The following is a 17196-nucleotide window of genomic DNA, read 5'->3' as shown; positions in this document are numbered from 1 at the left end:
TCAGGGGCGGGGGTTGGGGATTAGGGGAGAGCTGACAGACAGGCCAAGGAAGGCAATCCTAGAGCAGGGGAGGAAGTGTGAAGCAAGTTGAAAGGCACAGAGATGTCTAGGCTTCGAGGGGGTGGTGGTGTTCTGTGTCATACAGGGAGATCAGGTGGAATTAAAAACAGATACCTGATTTGATGGTCCCGTGAGTCATACAGACAGCAGAGAGTAATTCAAATGCAGGAACCAGTAAATGAAAAGTCCTATAGATGGGACAATGCCTGATAGATATAAGAAAAAGCAAAGGGACTGATGAGAAGAGAAAGGGGGATAAAATGATCGTGAAGAAGATAAGGAAAGATGTAACCAGCGGCCAGATGGCTCTGAGAGAGCCAGGAGAGTGGAGGAGGGCCCTGGTCAGGCTTGAGTTCTCTTGCTGTCAGGTATACCAGAAGAGAAGCAGCGTGATTGTGAGACCCAGGGCAATTACTCGGGGAAAGGCAGGTGGTGACTTGGTGGGAAGTAGCTGGGTTCAGGATGTAGCTTGAAGGTACAGCCAACGGGATGGGTGAAGGGGAGAATCATTGTGACACCACTGTTTGGCACTGGGAGGATGGAGGTGCTCTTGACAAGGTAGGGAAGTCAGGAGATAAGTAGGCTTATGAGGGAGGTGCGATAGAATGCAGCCTTGGCCTCATCATGAATACCCTTTAGAACTCTAAGGATGTGGCAGGACTTTTCCAAAATGTCCTGCCTACCTTGGCCCAAGCAGTCTTCCTTCAGCACTGCCCCCCGCCCCACCCCACCCCTGCCCAGGTTGTCTGTGGGCTTCTTTCTCTGATGACTGACTGCATATTTAGCAGATAGCACCTTCGAGGGACTGCCACCCCAACCTACTTCCCCTCTTCACCCTCCTCTCACAGTATGACCTTGCAGCTCCATCGAGTCACAGGGTTTCCCTTCCCCCTCTGCATCCCTTGCCCTCACGCCCCTCCTCCCTCACCGCCCCCACACCCCCTCCCCGAGAATGCGAATGGACATCTGTGCTTGCTTTGACTAGTATAATGTGGTGGAAGCAGCACTTCCAGGCCTCTGAAGTTAGGTTGTCAATTCTATGGGAAAGGACATCAGCAAAAATGGTAGCACAGGGAGTTCCAAAAGCCGGTCCCTTCACAGGACAGCCAGACAGTGAGCAAAAACAACCAAATCATCTCTCACAGGACTCTGGAAAATGATCAGAGGTTGCCAGCACCATACGAATACCAACCCAAGGAAGAAGAGATGTTAGATGATAGGAGAACTTTGTGCCATTTAATTCCGCCTCCCTTCCCCGTTGGCTCAACGAGGTCTGGAAAATGGCAGCATGGATTCCCAATGTGAGTGTCTGACTGTGGACTGGGAATTCCCTGAAAGACGGGTGCAACGTGCTTGCTTGTGTCTTCCCTAATTAGAATGTCTCAAGGCAGAAGCGAGTTGCGGTGGGTATTTCAATCTGCTGCACAAACCTCTTCAGGGTGTTGAAAAGCAAGGGTGTCACTTTGAGGACTGAGGTGCACCTGACCCCAGCCATAGTATTTTCAGTCACCTCAGAGGCATGTGAAAGTGGGACACTGACTACAGAAGAGCGAAGAAGAATCTCTGCATCTGAGGGTGGTGCTGGAGAAAAATAGTGAAAGTACCGTGGACCGCTAAAAGGACACACCCATCTGTCTTGGAAGAAGTACATCCCGAGTACTCCTTAGAGGCAAGGATGACAAGACTTCATCTTCCATGCTTTAGACACGTTGTCAGAAGAGGCCATACCTGGGAGAAGACCCTCGTAGTTGGTAAAGCAGAGAGCACGTGAGGGGAAGACCCTCATCAGGAAGGATTGACACAGTGGCTGCAAGACAGGGCTCGGGAACAGGGACAATTGTGAGGGTGGCACCGGAGCGACCGGGCAGTGTCTGGTTCGGTTGTACATTGGGTTGCTTTGGATCGGAACTGACTCGAGGGCACCGAACAACAGCAAGGCAGAGACGTGACTCAGGAGAGCGTGTTCCTTGAAAACATGGAAAGGCAAATGAACAAGACTCTGCCACCTGGGGGCAAAAGAGTAGAGTTGGAGCGAGAAAGGGCCACACTGGGAGATTGGGAAGAAAAGGTCGGGAGAGAGTTATTAGGGGGGCTGAGCATACTGAAAAGCTCCCTTGTGTAGTGGGGAGTCCAAAGCTACACACATGCCCAGAGAAGAGTGTCAGCGCATAAGAGATCCGAGAATGCCCTAACCATTCCCTGCTTTAGGCTCAGGACAGGACAGGTTGTTGAAAGAGCGCTCCACACAGAGCCAATTTATGAAGCGAGGAGAGTATTTTTCTTTTCTTTAGTTAATCGATTCATTTCAGGGCAGTGTGCACACCACGACTTTGAGCGCCAACAGAGGGCTCAGTGCCATCCAGGTTCTTGGCTCCAGAGTCAGGATGGGAGTCATGTGTGTCCCCTAACTGAGCAGGAAGTGGAAGGATTGGGGGAAGATGGCAGGAAGCCAGTCCGCTTCCTCTTTGGAGAGGGCTGTCACACGTGTGTATCACACAGGTGATGAGCTCCTGGGTGTTGAGTGAGGTCCGAGTTCTATCTGGAAGCCAACTTTACCTCCCCTACACCCCTGTGGGGGGTCTATGGGGCATGCCTTTGTCCCCAGAGCATCAAGTGTCTTGCTATTCCAGGGTTCCAAGTGCAAGTAGAGAAGGTGGGACGCAGACTGGACCCCAGTATCCCACGTTCTTCATAGCCATCAGTTCTGATCTCGTTGCTCCCGCCTCTAAGAGAGTTGACCTTGGCCAGGACCCCATGTACTCTTGGAGCCATTTAAGTGCTTTTAGCTAAAGTAACCTCTTCATTTAATGATGAGGAAACAAGAGTCCTGGGTGGGCTCAGGATCCCACTTTGAAAGCAAAGCTCTGATGGAAGCGCAGCTCCTCCTGTTCCCCCCCGCCCACCCACCCCCAGGTGCCCGCTGAGACAGGAGGCTAAGAGCGTGCTTGGACCTTAGAGAACCTGGCTCCCTTTGGAGAGATTCTAGCCCATGGGCTGGGCCACAGGCAGGGCCACATGGGCACACACAGGCGTCCAGCCTGCAGAGCTGGTCCAGCTGGCTGGGAGCTGGGTTTCGACTGCTCTAGAACAAGAGGCAGAATAAGGACACTCAAGATCTGCTTATCAAGGTGACTCCTAAAGCTGACATCACCTCGGAGTGTGGTGAACAGGAAGCTTCCAGACCCACTCTGAAGCCACAGGAAGGCCCCCAGTTGTTGCAGCGGGTCTACAGCTGAATGGCCCTCCGTAGGGTAGCTACTCTTGGCCCTTAGCCATGGTTTCTTGGGAAAGAGGCTTCTGGCCCCACTCCGAGTATCCGAATCTGCAGACCTGAGGAAACCCAACGTGAGCTCCCTCCTCCCACCCCAAGTTCCCAGGAGCACTGCCCTGGCCAACGTAGAGGTCTGGGCTCACCCGTCTTTGCCAGACACACTCTTCCCTGTAGGGCAGTGGCTCTCCACCTTCCTCATGCCGCGACCCTTTAACACAGTTCCTCGTGTGGTGGTGACCACCACCACCCCCAACCATAACATTATTTTTGTTGCTACTTCATCGCTGTCATTTTGCTACTGTGATGAATCGGGTGACCCAGAGGTTGAGAACCGCTGCTCTATGGGCTAAAGGTACTGTTCCATGTCTTCAAGGAGGACACCCAGTCAGACTTGATTTTTCATAACTCAATCATAAGATCCTTCTTCCCTTTCCAGAAAATGGTGGTGGTACTAGGAAGTTCAAGTTAAGTGGTCAGCCTCATGGACAGGGTGGACCTTCTCCAGGAAAGCTGCTGTGGGAGAGGGGCCCAGAGAGGTGAACAGTTAGGTCTTTGGGACAGCATAGGCAGGGTCTACTCAGTGTGGCCCCCCCCACCCCCCCACCCCCCCGGAGGATTGCCCTGGGGTCACATCAGTGAGTGAAAGGAAACATAGCAGGGGGTGGGAAAAGCCAAGGAAGCCACTGGGATACTGGCTTCTGCCTGCAGGGTGAGGCTGCAAACAGCAGACTTGGATGCAAGAGAGCGTGAAGCTCAGCCTTGGGGCCTCTCCTTATTGCTCAGAATGGCTCTGGTCTATGGCTCAAGTGGGCCACTGGTAAGAAGCACTGAAGGAGAGCTAGAATATCCTGAGTGCCTCTCCCCCCACCCCACATTCTGATATAATTGATCTAGGGTGTGCCTGAGAAGGAGGAGACCTAACTAATAAGACTCGGGTGTGAAGACCCAGGGGCTGGGTTCTCTACAAAGAAGTGTCTGGCGGGCAGGTGGGACAGGGCCTTGGTGTAAGTCCGGGGCACTTGGGAAGAAGTCAGAACCCCTTCCTGGGGTTTCAGATGCCAGCAGGTTCACCCACATTCTGGTACCAACATGCGTTAGACAGAGTTCTCTAGAGAGATAAAACCAAATTGCTGATAATTTAATATATTTATTTATAAAGATAATTAGATATGTAATGAGAAGAGCTTTCAGCAGAGTTCTAGACTAACAGCAGACTATGCAGAAGGAATAGACTATCCACTTCTGAGGGATTAACCGCTGAGGACATTGCGAAGTGCAGTGGAGCTTGGTCTTAGATTGGGCGAGAAGATGAGACTCAGGTCGGAAGGCACTCAAAACACAACTAAGCAAGAAGACCTGTCTTAAAATCAAGTCCACCTTGATCATGTGGGTGGAGCAAAGCTTGCAGGGCCTTTACTTGCTGATCAAGCAAGACCCCAAATTAGCAGAAATAGCTGTGCACATCCATTAATAATTAAAATAAGGAATTCACAAATTATGAATCCGAGAAAATTGGAAGTTATCAAGATGAAGTAGAACACACAGAAGATCAATATCCTAGGCATTAGCAAGCTGAAATGGACTGGCATTGGCCATGTGGAATCAGGCGCTCGTATGGTTAACTACCAAAAACGACAAATTCCAAAGGAAGGGCATCACCATCATTTATAAAAACAAACATTTCATGATCTCTCTTGGTGTTCACTGCTATCTGCACTAGGATAATAGCTCGATACATACAAAGGAGACCAACTAGTCCAGCTATATTTCAAATAAAAGCCGATGATAAGGAAATTAAAGAATTCTACCAATGTCTTCAGTCTGATATTGATCCAACATGCATTGGTAATTGCTGGTGACTGGAATGGGAAAGTTCGGGGAAAAAAGAGGCAGAATCAGTAGTTGGAAAGTACAACGTTGGCGATAGAAACAAAGCCGGGGATCACGTGATAGAATTTTGTATGACCAGCGATTTCTTCATTGCAAATACCTTTTTTCAACACCATAAACATCAACTATGCATGTGGACTTAGCTGGATGAAATACACAGGAATCAAATTGACCACATCTGTTGGAAGAGACAATGGAGAAGCTAAATGCTATAAGCCAAATAAGTGATGTGATTAAACTATGGGATGATATGATATATGTATTAAATCCCAACTAATAAAAATAATTAAATAAAATGAAAATAACCTAAGGCTAGGGACCGACTCTGGACCACCCTTGCCGTGTACGACATGTGTCAATGTTGTCGTTGTTAGACGCCATTGAGTCCGTTTCTTCAAGCAACCCTATGTAAACCTGAAGGAAACACTGCCCAGCCCTGCACCAACTCACAATGGTTACTTTGTTTGAGCTTATTGTTGCTATCTCCTTGTTACTTTGTTTGAGCTTATTGTTGCTATCTCCTTGAGGGCGTTCCTCAGCTTTACTAAGCATGAAGTCCCTTTCTAGAGACCGGCCCTCCTCATACATGTGTAAAGTGTGTGACACAAAAAGTCTGACCATCATGACTTCCAGGATGCAGTCTTACTCTACTTCCTCCAAGACAACTTTGTTCTTGCAGTCCGTTGACACTTTCACTATTCTTCACCAATACTGTAATTAAAACACATCAATTTTTTTCTTCAGGCTTTCTTACTTATTGCCCAACTTCCACATGCATAGGAGACGATTGAAAAGAAGATCGGGCCCACTCTTAATGATAATGATAAATTATTTTGGGGAGCGATTCTTGCTCATCAATGCATTAAAGAGGTCTTGTGCAGCAGATTTACCCAATGCAATAAGTCGTTTGATTTCATGACTTGCTGCATCCATGAGCATTGATTGTAGGGCCAAGCAAAGTGAAACCCTTGACAGTTTTGATATCTTCTTCACTTATCATGATGTTGTCGATTGGTCCAGTTATGAGGACTTTTGTTTTCTTTGCACGGTAAAGTAAGTTTACACTGAGTTGCAATCCATATTGAAGACTGCAGTCTTTGGTCTTCCATCAGCCAGTAATTCAAGTCCTCCTCACTTTCAGCAAGCAAGGCTGTATCATCGGCAAACCATAGGCTGTTAATAAGTCTTCCTCCGATCTTGATGCACAGTTCTTTGCCATATAGTCCAGCTTCTCAAATTATTTGCTCGGCATACAGATTGAATAAATATGATGAAAGGATTCAACTTTGACATAAACTTCCTGATTTTATACCCTTGTTCTATTCAAATGACTGCATTTTTGTCCATGTCCAGGTTCCACAGAAGCACAATTAAAGTGTTCTGGAATTCCCATTCTTTGCAATATTATGCATTGTTTGTTATGATCTGCACATTCAAATGCCTTTGCATAGCCAATAAAATACAAGTAAGCACTATTCTGGTAGTCTCTGTTTTTAAAGATCCATCTAACACCAGCAATGATGTCCCTCCTACAATATCCTCTTTTGAATCTGGCATAAATTTCCAACAGTTTCCTGGTGATATACTATTGCAACCGTTTAAAAAATATCTTCATCAAAAAATTTACTTGCATGTAAAATTAATGATAATGATAAATTTATAATTAGTGATAACTTTCCACATTGGATTACCTTTCTTTGAAATGGGCACAAATATGGATCTCTTCCAATTAATTGACCAGGTAGCTGCCTTCCAAATTTGTTGGCATAGATGTGTGTTCCCAGTGCTTCATCAGCTTGTTGAAACAGTTCAATTGGTATTCCATCAAGGCCTGGAGCCTTGTTTTTGACTGATGTCTTCAGTGCAGCTTAGACTTCTTCCTTCAGAACCATGGGGTTTTGATCATATGCTCCCTCTTGAACTGGCTAAATGTCAACTAATTCTTTTTGGTACAGTCACTCGGTGTGTTCCTTCCATCTTCTTTTGATGCCTCCTGCATTGTTCAACATTTTGTCTTTGGAATCCTTCAATATTGCAACTAAGGTGTGCCTTACCTGATATCGCAATAGTTCATCCTTTTTCTGACTGAGTAATATCATCTTATACAACATGTTTATATTGTTGTATAAGCTCCGGCTGACAGACATTTCGGTCATTGGTTATTACAAGCAGAGCTCTATTGAGTGCACATATGTCTTCTGTGCTCTTGAGCATCTACTAGGAGTTTCAGGGATGGCCAAACAAAGTGACTATACTATTTTCTATCCACAATAAGTGAGAATTCCAAATTCTCCATATGTTGCCCACATTCGTTATGGTCTTCTTTCTTTCTATCTTTCTCACAGTGGGTATGACGTGGTATCTTGTGGTTTTTTATTTGCATTTCCCTCAGGACCGGTGGTTCAATGGTAAAGCATTCACCTGCTCACTGAAAGGTCTGCAGTTTGCCTTGACTCGAGAGAAAAGAGCTGTCAATTGCTCTGAGACAGATTACAGTGGAGCAGTCATACTTTGTCACAGAGGGTCATTTTGAGTAGATTTGGGCTTGATAGCAACAACAACATCACACCTTCCCCTAGAATCGAGTACCTTGAATCCAGACTTCTAGCCACTGTGAGAAAACACATTTCCCTTTGCTAAAGTCACTCCTCTGTGGCATTTCTGTAAGGGCAGCACAAGATGACTGAGATGGGATTGTGTCTATTAGGAAAGTGGGGAGTTGCTTTAAAATATACCCAAAATGAAAACAAGATTCTATAGATTCCTAAAATGTGGAAGCAGTTTTGAACTGGGTAAGGGACAGAGACCGCAAGAGTTCTAAGGTGCCTGATGCAGCTGTGGTATGTCACAGAGAAGCTAAAACAGCTGGAAGAAACAATGAGGTAAATGAGCTAAGCAGAAATTGTCAAAGGGAAGGCTTGAGAAGACAAAGCCAAATACTATCATGAAATGTATGAAGACCTAGAGTTAGAAAACCACAAGGGAAGAACATAGCCATCATTTCTCCAAGTGAAAGAATCGAAGGAAAAACCCAAACCTTGAGTTGAGTTGTAATGTTGAAGGATTCTATGAGCAAAATGTTGAATGATGCAAGAAGTATCAAAAGACAATGGAAGAAATACACAAAGTCCCTGTACCAAAAAGAGTTGGTTGACATTCAACCAATTCAGGAGATGGCTTTGAGCAAGAAACAATAGTATTGAACGAAGAAATTCAAGCTGCTTTGAAGGCATTAGGAAAAAGCAAGGCTTCAGGAATTGATGGAATACCAATTACAAGATTTCAACAAGCTGATGAAGCACTGGTTACACTCACTCGTCTGTGATAAGAAATTTGGAAGGCGGCTACCTGGCCAACCAACTGAAAGGGATCAATTTTTATGCCCATTTCAAAGAAAGGTAACTTAGTCACGAGAAATTACTGAACAATACCATTAATAGAACACACTCGATTTTTTGCTCAAGATAGTTTAAAAAACGGTTACAGTAATCCATAGAAATTGATGGGTTTCTATGGAAAAAAAAAAGAAATTTTGAATAACATTACAAAGAATGAGAATTCCAGTTAATTCCAGTTAAAGAACACAATTCCACTTACTTGTGTTCTTGTGTAACCTACACATAGACCAAAAGACTGGTTCAAACCGAATAAGGAAGCACTGCTTGGTTTACAATCAGAAGAGGTGTGTGCCTCTCACCATATTTATTCAATCTGTATGTTGACCAAATTATCTGAGAAGCTGGGCTCTAAAAGAAGAACACATTATGAAGATTGAAGAAGACTCTTAACAACGTCCAATATGCAGATAATTCAATTTTGCTTGCTGAAAGCCAAGAGGACTTGACGCACTTACCAATGAAGATAAAAGATTATAGCTTTCAGTATGGATTAGACCTAAACATAAAGGGAATAAAAATCATTATAATTGCAGCAATAAGTAACACCACAATAAATGGGGAAAAGCTTGAAACTATCAAGAATTCCATTTTACTTGAATCCACAATCAACACCCACAGAAGTAGCAGTCAAGAAATCAAATGTATTGCATTGGGGGAATCTGTTGCCAAAAAAATCTCTTTAAAATGTTAAATATCAGATCTAAGCCACGATCTTTTTAATCACCTCATTTGCATGCAAAAATGAATAAAAAGGGCCAGAGGAAAATGGATGCATTTGGATTATAGTGCTGGAGAAGAATATGGAAAATATAGTGCACTGCTTGAAGAACAACAAATCCGTCTTGGAAGAAGTCCAATCAGAATATTCCTAAGAAGTCCGGGCGGCAAGACTCCACCTCATCACCATCAGACATGTTACCAAGAGGGACCAGCTCTCAGAAGAGGACATCATTCTTGGTGAAATAGAGGGACAGTCAAAAAGGGGAAGACCTTTAAGGATGTGCATTGACATGTGGCTGCAACAATGACTCGATCACGGCAGTGATTGCCAGGCTGGAGCAGGGCCGGGCAGTGCTCTCTTCTGATGTACGTGAGGTCGCTGCGGTTGAAGCCAATCTGGTGGTCCCTAGCAACAGCAGTAAAAGCCGAGATTGCCTTGAAGAGACTTGGTGACATGATAGACGTCAAAGGGAATTCTGGTGAGGGCTGAGACGAAAATGAAAAAGTCCTCACGGAAATGAGGACAGAATGCTATTGCCTTAGAGAATACACATGGTGCCCGCAATAGAAGGTTGCTAGATATATGAACAGGACGTGTACTTCTGGTGAGGCTGCAAAAGAAAATCATGACTATGTGACTAGACAGCGTCTGCATGATGTGCCAATGTTTGGTGGAATGTAGAAATGTGTGAGTGATGACTTTTGTAAATATGAGATCTGTAAGTTAGATCTTAAAGGAGCCGAGTGGTTTCTCCTTGCCGTTGTAGTAAGACGCTAGTTCAGAGGTTCTCAACCTGTGGGTCGCGACCCCTTTGGGGGTCAAACGACCTTTTCATAGGGGTTGCCCGATTCATAACAGTAGCAAAATTACAGTTACAAAGTAGCAATGAAAATAGTTTTACGGCTGGGGGTCACCACAACATGAGGAGCTGTACGAAAGGGTCGCGGCCTGAGGAAGGTTGAGATGCACTGTCCTAGAGGAAAGGAGTGGACTTTATAAATGACCAGTGGACAAGGGGGGGGGGAGTGGACTTTATAAATGACCAGTGGAAAAGGGGGGGGGAAGCAGACATTCGAAAATGTCTGTTTTGCAAACTAAGGACACATATCCTAGAATTTTTTTTAACCAAGGATTTACACAATATTTGATTGAAGAGATTAAGCCTATGGCTGATGGCTCTGAACAATTCCACAGCAGAAAGTCCATCCCCTTGGACTAAAGGGGACAGAGACAGACAGAGAGGCTGAAACCTGCCGGCCTCTTGGAATTCTACAGGCAGGAATAGGCCAAAGCATCAGCATCTGCTGTGTTCCAAGAAAAGGAAAGGCTCGTCCTTGGGGCAGCTCAGAGATCCACAGAAGTTCACACGAACAGAAAGCAGGGCCTTCTAGGTTTCACAGGGAAGGGCCATGATCGCCTCACTCTCAAAGAGTGGGATCAAGATCTCTGGGTTTCTAAATCCCCTGCGTTCCTAAGTTGGGCTTCACTAACTCAGTCCTGGAGTATGAAGCTGTCACAAAGGTGTGCCAGGGGAATGGGGTTGCCGTGCCCAAAGGGCAGAAGAATAGTCTCTGGCAGGCCGAAGGGACGGTTTACCACTCAGATTCATTCAAATGCGGCCACCTAAAGCCAAGCCAAGTTGCCGTCTCAGAGGTCCTGGAAAGATGGTGCTGAAGCCTGGAGCCAAAGGATCTCTACTCAAAATGCAGACAGCATGGCCAACACCCAGAGTCTGCAGGGCAGGGCTGTTGCCCAGATGGTCCCAGGGAACAGGAATTTTACAACTTGAGGGCTCATGGAATGGAGTCTGCTGAGTTGGGGACTGGATTCGTGCTATTGGTCCCTTCTTTTCCTCCATTTCTCCCATTGATAGTGGAAATGGCTTGTGCTTGTTCCACCTCTGTACTTTAGAAACAGATAGCTTACAGTCTAGCTCTCCCAGGTCCTCAGATGAAAAGGAATTTTGGCCCAGGATGGGCTAAAGTCTCGTGCCTATTTGATTTACCTTATTCAGAAGATGAGATTTTGGACTGGGAGTGGATTTAATGTTTGGGGGCATAATGTGATGTGGTGAATGTATTTTACATATAACAAGGACATGAATTTTGGAGGCCAGAGAATGATATGGACTAAAACGATATGTTCCTCAAAAGTACATGCTCGAAGCCTTAGACTCCGTGCCTGCAGTTATGAGCCTGTTTGGAATAGGATGTCTTAGCTATGTCAATGAGGCAGGATTATTATGGGATGTACCTTCAATCAATCGCTTTTGAAATATGAAAGAAAATTAAGCAATCAAAAGAAGATGGAGGAGGAGAGGTGCCAAGTGCAAAGACTTTCCTCCAGAACCAACAGAGAGACAAAAGCGGCCCTCGCACCAGCACCCTGAATTAGGACTTCGAGTGTCCTAACCTGCAGGAAGATAAATTTCCATCTTTGTTACATTGGTGATATCACCAATTGTAATATTACCCATTTGTGATACTACTATTTTAGCAGCACAAGATGACTAAGAATTACAGTCTCAGAAACCCATGGGGGAAGTTCTACCCTGTCCTACAGGGTCACCCTGAGTTGGGATGAGCTCAATGGCATGAAAAATAATTAAGACATACTCTGAAACCTTGATAAACTCGGCTACCATTTCTAATAGTGTTCGGTGGGGTTTGCATGTGGGCTGATTAGAGTTGTATATATGAGATCCTGTCATCTGAAAATAGAGGTAGTCTCACTTCTCCCTTTCCCATCTGAATGCCTTTTATTGCTTTTTCTTGCTTAAACGCTCTGGCTAGAGCCTCCAGAACAGGTCGAATAGCAGTAGTGAGAGCAGGCATCTCTATCTTGTTTCTGATCCTGGGGTGGGGGTGGGGGGCCGAAACTTGCATTATTTCACCATCAAGCACGACATGTTAGCTGTGGGCCCATCCCATTTTTCAATGTTATAGATCTTGGTGCCGAGAACTCTCATTTGCCTAAGTAAATAGGAGAATGGGAATGGTTCACTCTTAATTCTTTGAATTTTTTTTCAGTGATTTGTGCCAAAAATCACACAGTGACTCATCATCAAAAACGTTTTAATACGTGCCAGCTCCAGGGGAGATACCATGATCACGAAGGTGGCTTTCCCAGGGCGAGGCTTATCCATTGCACTCCAGATGTGCTGACCCCTGCGATTTCCCCAAATGTGGGAAACTGGGCTGCATAATTTGTGGTAGTGGGGGACTGTATTCGCGCTCTCCCCTAGGGGGGGAAAAAAACCTGCCAGCTCCCACTCAGTGAGGTAGAAGCCCTGATGGGTCCAGTTATCACAGATGCTCCCTCTGTTTCTGCACAGAACTCTCAGGACTGGACAGGAGCCAAGAGGCCTGGAAGGAGGGTGGTTATGAAAGGGCAGGTGGGAGAGGGGCATGAGGAGGTAGCATGCATGCACTTTGACCCCAAGGCTGGCCTGACCTGGGGGTGGGAGGGTCTGTGTGGAGATGCCTGAGCCCCCCTTCTCACGATGCTGCACCTACCTGCCCTCCAGTCAGCTGGTCTCCATGCTCTGCCCCTCCACCCTTTTCCCCACAATGGCCAAGTTATAATTAGACGCCGTCATCTCCCCCATCCCAAACTCTGCTCCTTCCAGCTACGCTCTGCTCAGAACGGGTCACAGCCCCTCAAGGGGGCCAACACAAGCCTAGGATTGGCCTCCACTCGTCCCTGTCATCGATACCTCTGACATGCCTCCTGGGCTGACCGGCCTCAGGGGCACCAGGCAGCGCCTCCTCTGCCTGAGGCGTGCTGCCCCTGTGTCGCCCAGCCCTCCCCCTAAAGACTGCTCCCCCTCCTCACAGTCCTCACCAAGGTTGCACGGTCTCAGGATGTGCTGGGGCATACTGTCCCCCAGAATACAGAGCGTGCTTGGGCCAGCCCTTCCCTCATTTTAGCTTACGTCTCATTCCAAATCTCACTCAAGGGCTGACCCCTACTCCCACCCCTACCCTGCCCCCACCCCCACCCCTCTGCAGCGATCACCTTCACTTAGCAAGTGCCTGGCTCCTTGTGGACAACCTCCCTCTCTGAGGACGGGTGCAATGAGGGTCTACAGAGCAAGGATGCATTCACAGGGGCTGGGGAAGCAGCGGGGTCGGGGGCTGGCCTTGGAGGTGGATCGTGAAGGGTTTCTCTTCTTTCTTTACAACGCAAGTGCTAAGTGTTTCACACACAAGAGTACATCGAATCCCAACACCATCGCATGAGGCAGGCACTATGATTAGCATGTGACGGGTGAGGAAGCTGAAGCGCTGGAGCCCCAACAGCCCGGCTGGCCCTGCGCAAGCTTCCCCTCTCCGGGCAGCATGGGTGCGAGGCCCACACAGGCTGTACAGGGTTGGGACCATGTGTGGGTAGCCACAGTGAGTGGGAGCTGGGCCCTGTACTGCTCTTCTCTGGGCCTTGGGGGTCCTTTATCCTCTGCACCCTCATTTACTCAAAAGGCCTTCAGAGACCCCCGTTTGTGAGACCAAGTCTAGAGTCCAGCCTGCCTCAGGGTCTCCCAGTGGAGTTCATCTCAAGAACTGGTGTTCTCTGCCTCTGGGTCTCTGCAGATGCTGCTCCCACTGCCAGGAGGCCTGTCCCCCCTTGCAAACAGACCTCCATCCGCCTGCGTTTCCAGTCTCAGACCCTCTTTCTTCTCTGGTTTCCTCTTCCTGGCTGCCCGTCCCCTCGGCTTCCTCTTCCCTCCTGCCTGTTCTCTCCTTTCTCTCAGGCTGCTCCTACACTCACCCTGTGCCCTCAGTTTCCTCCTCCTCTCTCCCCTCTCCTGTTCTCCTCCTTTTTCTTCTCAACCCTCGCCCACTCACCATTGGGCCTAAATGGAAAAGGGGAGCCTTTCTCCCTCCCCCTCCTAGGGTTGCAGTCTTGCCTCCGACCTCCTGAGGCCGGCCTGCCACAGGGACTGAGAAATGGCCGGATTCATTGTGACCAGAGAGCTGAATGGCCGGGGAGGAAGAGGAGTCAGCCAGGTGCCCCAGAGAGAGGCTGGGCCCTGGAAGCCATTGTGGAGGGCCGCCCAGCCTGCCTGCTCACAGTAATCAATCTGATTGGATTAGGGTCAGTGCGACCCCTAATCATGTCAGAGGTCACCCCAGGCTTTGTGGCAGGGTCCACGGGATGCCTGGCCACCCCTGCTGAGGCGGCCTCGTTGATCAGAGTTTAACACTGCCAGGCGACTGTGACAAGCGGGGCCCCGCCTTGTGCTCTGTGTGTGTGTGTGTGTGTGTGTGTATGTGTGTGTGTATGTGTGTGTCCGCGCGTGCACAAGCACGCATGCTCTTCTGCACACATGCCCATGTGCAGAGAGAGAATAAGGATATGAAGGAATGTGCTGTGTTCATGCCTCCCAGCCTGTCTAGCCAATTGGGTTGAAACCCCCTAAAGCTCCCGCCTGACACGCTGGGTGTCGGTGATTCGGAGGCAGAAAGCACACCAGACCTGGTGCATTGGGTTGAAACCCCCTAAAGCTCCCGCCTGACACGCTGGGTGTCGGTGATTCGGAGGCAGAAAGCACACCAGACCTGGTGCATCCCGAAGGCTGAAGGGTGCGTTTAACTTGCCCCGGGAAAGAGAGCAAGCATCTGAGGAATTTTGAGTGTGGTGCAGCCTGGGTTGCTATGTGCTTATCTGCCCCTCAGCACAGCCACACCTGGAGGACCCGTGACACTCTCTCCAGGATTTGCATCTTGACCCCTGGCAAGGTGGAGGGGGAAGGACGCAGGAGGACGGGGCAGTGAGGGCCTTTCTGGGGGGAAGCCGTTCCAGGGCCAGGGTCCTAGTGGAGACCGAGTAGATGGATCAGCCTGGGTCCCTGCATGTCAAAGGACCCTGGGGGTCTGCTGAGTGGGGCGGCACGGACCTTGGGCTCTGGGTAGAAGTCAGCCACCTTTATGGAGAGTGGGCATGAGGGATGGCAGCCCAGGAACAGGACGAGATGGGGGGCGTGGGGCAGCCGCAGAAGCAGGTGACTTGTTCTCCTCTCATCCGTTCAGAGATGCGGAGTCACAGGGTTCACCCCAGCCACTGGGCCACCCACTCTTGGGTTTGTCAGGCTGAGACCACCGGCTGAGACCTCAGGCAGGCCTCACAAGTTCCCTGATTCCCAGAGGAAGAAAGCACAGAAGACTGGGTGAAAGTCCCCGGGCTCCAGCCCCCTGTGCACCACAGGAGGTGCAGGGCCAGCCCTCTGGCCCCAGTGGTGGAGCCGCTCAGCTTGTGCCCAGCAGCCCTTCAATGCTCCCGGGGGTAGCCAGCCTTTCCAGACCCATCACCCTTTACCCAGGCCAAGTCAGGTATTCCTGCCTCCCTCCACCAGCCTAGGCCAGCCCTCGGGAAGAAGCCCCTGCAGCCCAGAGTCTGGGCTTGGATAGCTGGTTCGGCTCCTTGGAACAGACACAGTGAGTGCCTGCAGGCTGGCCTTGGGGCATCGGTAGTTTCTCATACCACATGAGTCCCTAGCACCATGCTTCCCACCCCCATCCCAGCCATCTGCCCGCCTTCCGGCAGCTCCACTTGGGTGGGTTGTGTTGGGAGGAGCAGGCAGGGAAGCCGGTGGACTCCAGCGACTCCAGGAGCCCTTGGGGGTGGTCCATCCTCCTTCCTGTGTGTCCGCTGCCTCCTGAGGGCCCCGTATGCAGACACAGGGGTGGGTGGCCGGCCAGGCAGCACAAGCCAGGGGCGCAGGAGAGAAGCAGAGAGGGGCCTCTAGGAAACCAGGGTCCCACTCCAGGTTGCGACCCCTGACCCCCCCCCAGCAGAAAGTGTTGCCGTTCACGATATGTTGGGGAAGGGGGGCTCCCACTGTCTCCAGCCACCTCTCCGGTATATCATTAACTCTCCCCAGTGGGAGGGGGTGTAAAAGGGGCTGAGGGGAGACCTCGGCCGACACCCTGCCGAGCCCGGCTCAGAGCACAATATCCCAGCGACGACGACAAGATTAAGCACAAGAGAAAAGTGAAAATGCTGTTGGCGATTCACACGCCCTTTGAGTGCTGCATTAAAGCATGTGAATAGGGATTTCCCCTAGCGCCCGACATACCTCCAGGTTGCTATGACTTACTTGCTATAGCCTAATCACCGATGAGGGGGAAATTCATATAAAATATCGCGGGCCATTGTGGGCCTAACGCGGCGTGACAGTGGCCTCACAAAGCCAGATTCATTAGCCCCAGCAGGTAATCAGGACGATTGGCCGCGGGACCGGCGATGTCAGGGGCCTGGGCAACAATGGGGCGCGGGCCGCATTCCGCTCTCAGGTGGCTCTCCCGGACCCTTTGTCCCCACACCGCTCCCTGATTACCACATGCAAGTTCCACACCCCCTCTAGCCCGCCTGAGGCCCGTGGACTGGGGGAGCGGTGGACCGAATGGGGGCACCGCCTGTTGTCATCCATTGCAAACCAACTGGGCGGGTAGTCCTGGGGGAGCCTGTTTGTCTGTCTGGCTGCCTAGCTGGCTGTCTCGCTTGACCACAGGTCATCCTCTGAGAACCAGGGCTTCTCATCCGTCACTTCCCAGTGTTGTTGATGTCGCAGCACGTTGCTGCCTAGTGGGTTCTGACTCACCATGACCCCGGGTGCGCGGGGCAGAATTGTTCTGCAGAGCTTGCCCACTGCGACCTTTTGGATTCAGATCGCCCGGCTGGTCCTCCCCCTAGTCTCTGGCTAGATTTGAACTGCTGACCTTGAGGCCAGTGGTCAAGTGCTTAACTAACCACTTGGGTCTTCCAAAGATGCCACAAACCCCTCCTTGTCTTGGGAGAGCCAAAAGATCAGAAACTTGGCGGGGAAAGAACCTCCCGGCCACACACACACACACACA

The 17196-nt window shown here is 49.2% G+C and overlaps 1 protein-coding gene and 1 non-coding gene across 2 annotated transcripts in view; both read left to right on the top strand.

Annotated features, from left to right (window-relative positions):
- WNT3A (Wnt family member 3A) overlaps positions 1–17196 on the top strand; it is a 71422-nt gene that overhangs the window by 35633 nt on the left and 18593 nt on the right. The window lies entirely within an intron of this gene.
- LOC115873679 lies at positions 12418–12583 on the top strand. The gene has a single exon (XR_004048566.1). It is a non-coding gene; the product is annotated as a U1 spliceosomal RNA (small nuclear RNA).

Source organism: Echinops telfairi, unplaced genomic scaffold (genome assembly GCF_000313985.2).
Source record: "Echinops telfairi isolate 266 unplaced genomic scaffold, ASM31398v2 ScPeMD7_7469;HRSCAF=8507_0, whole genome shotgun sequence".
Classification (NCBI taxonomy): Eukaryota; Metazoa; Chordata; class Mammalia; order Afrosoricida; family Tenrecidae; genus Echinops; species Echinops telfairi.
The sequence above is the reverse complement of the archived record's forward strand: the minus strand, read 5'-3'. Positions and strand labels throughout refer to the sequence as shown.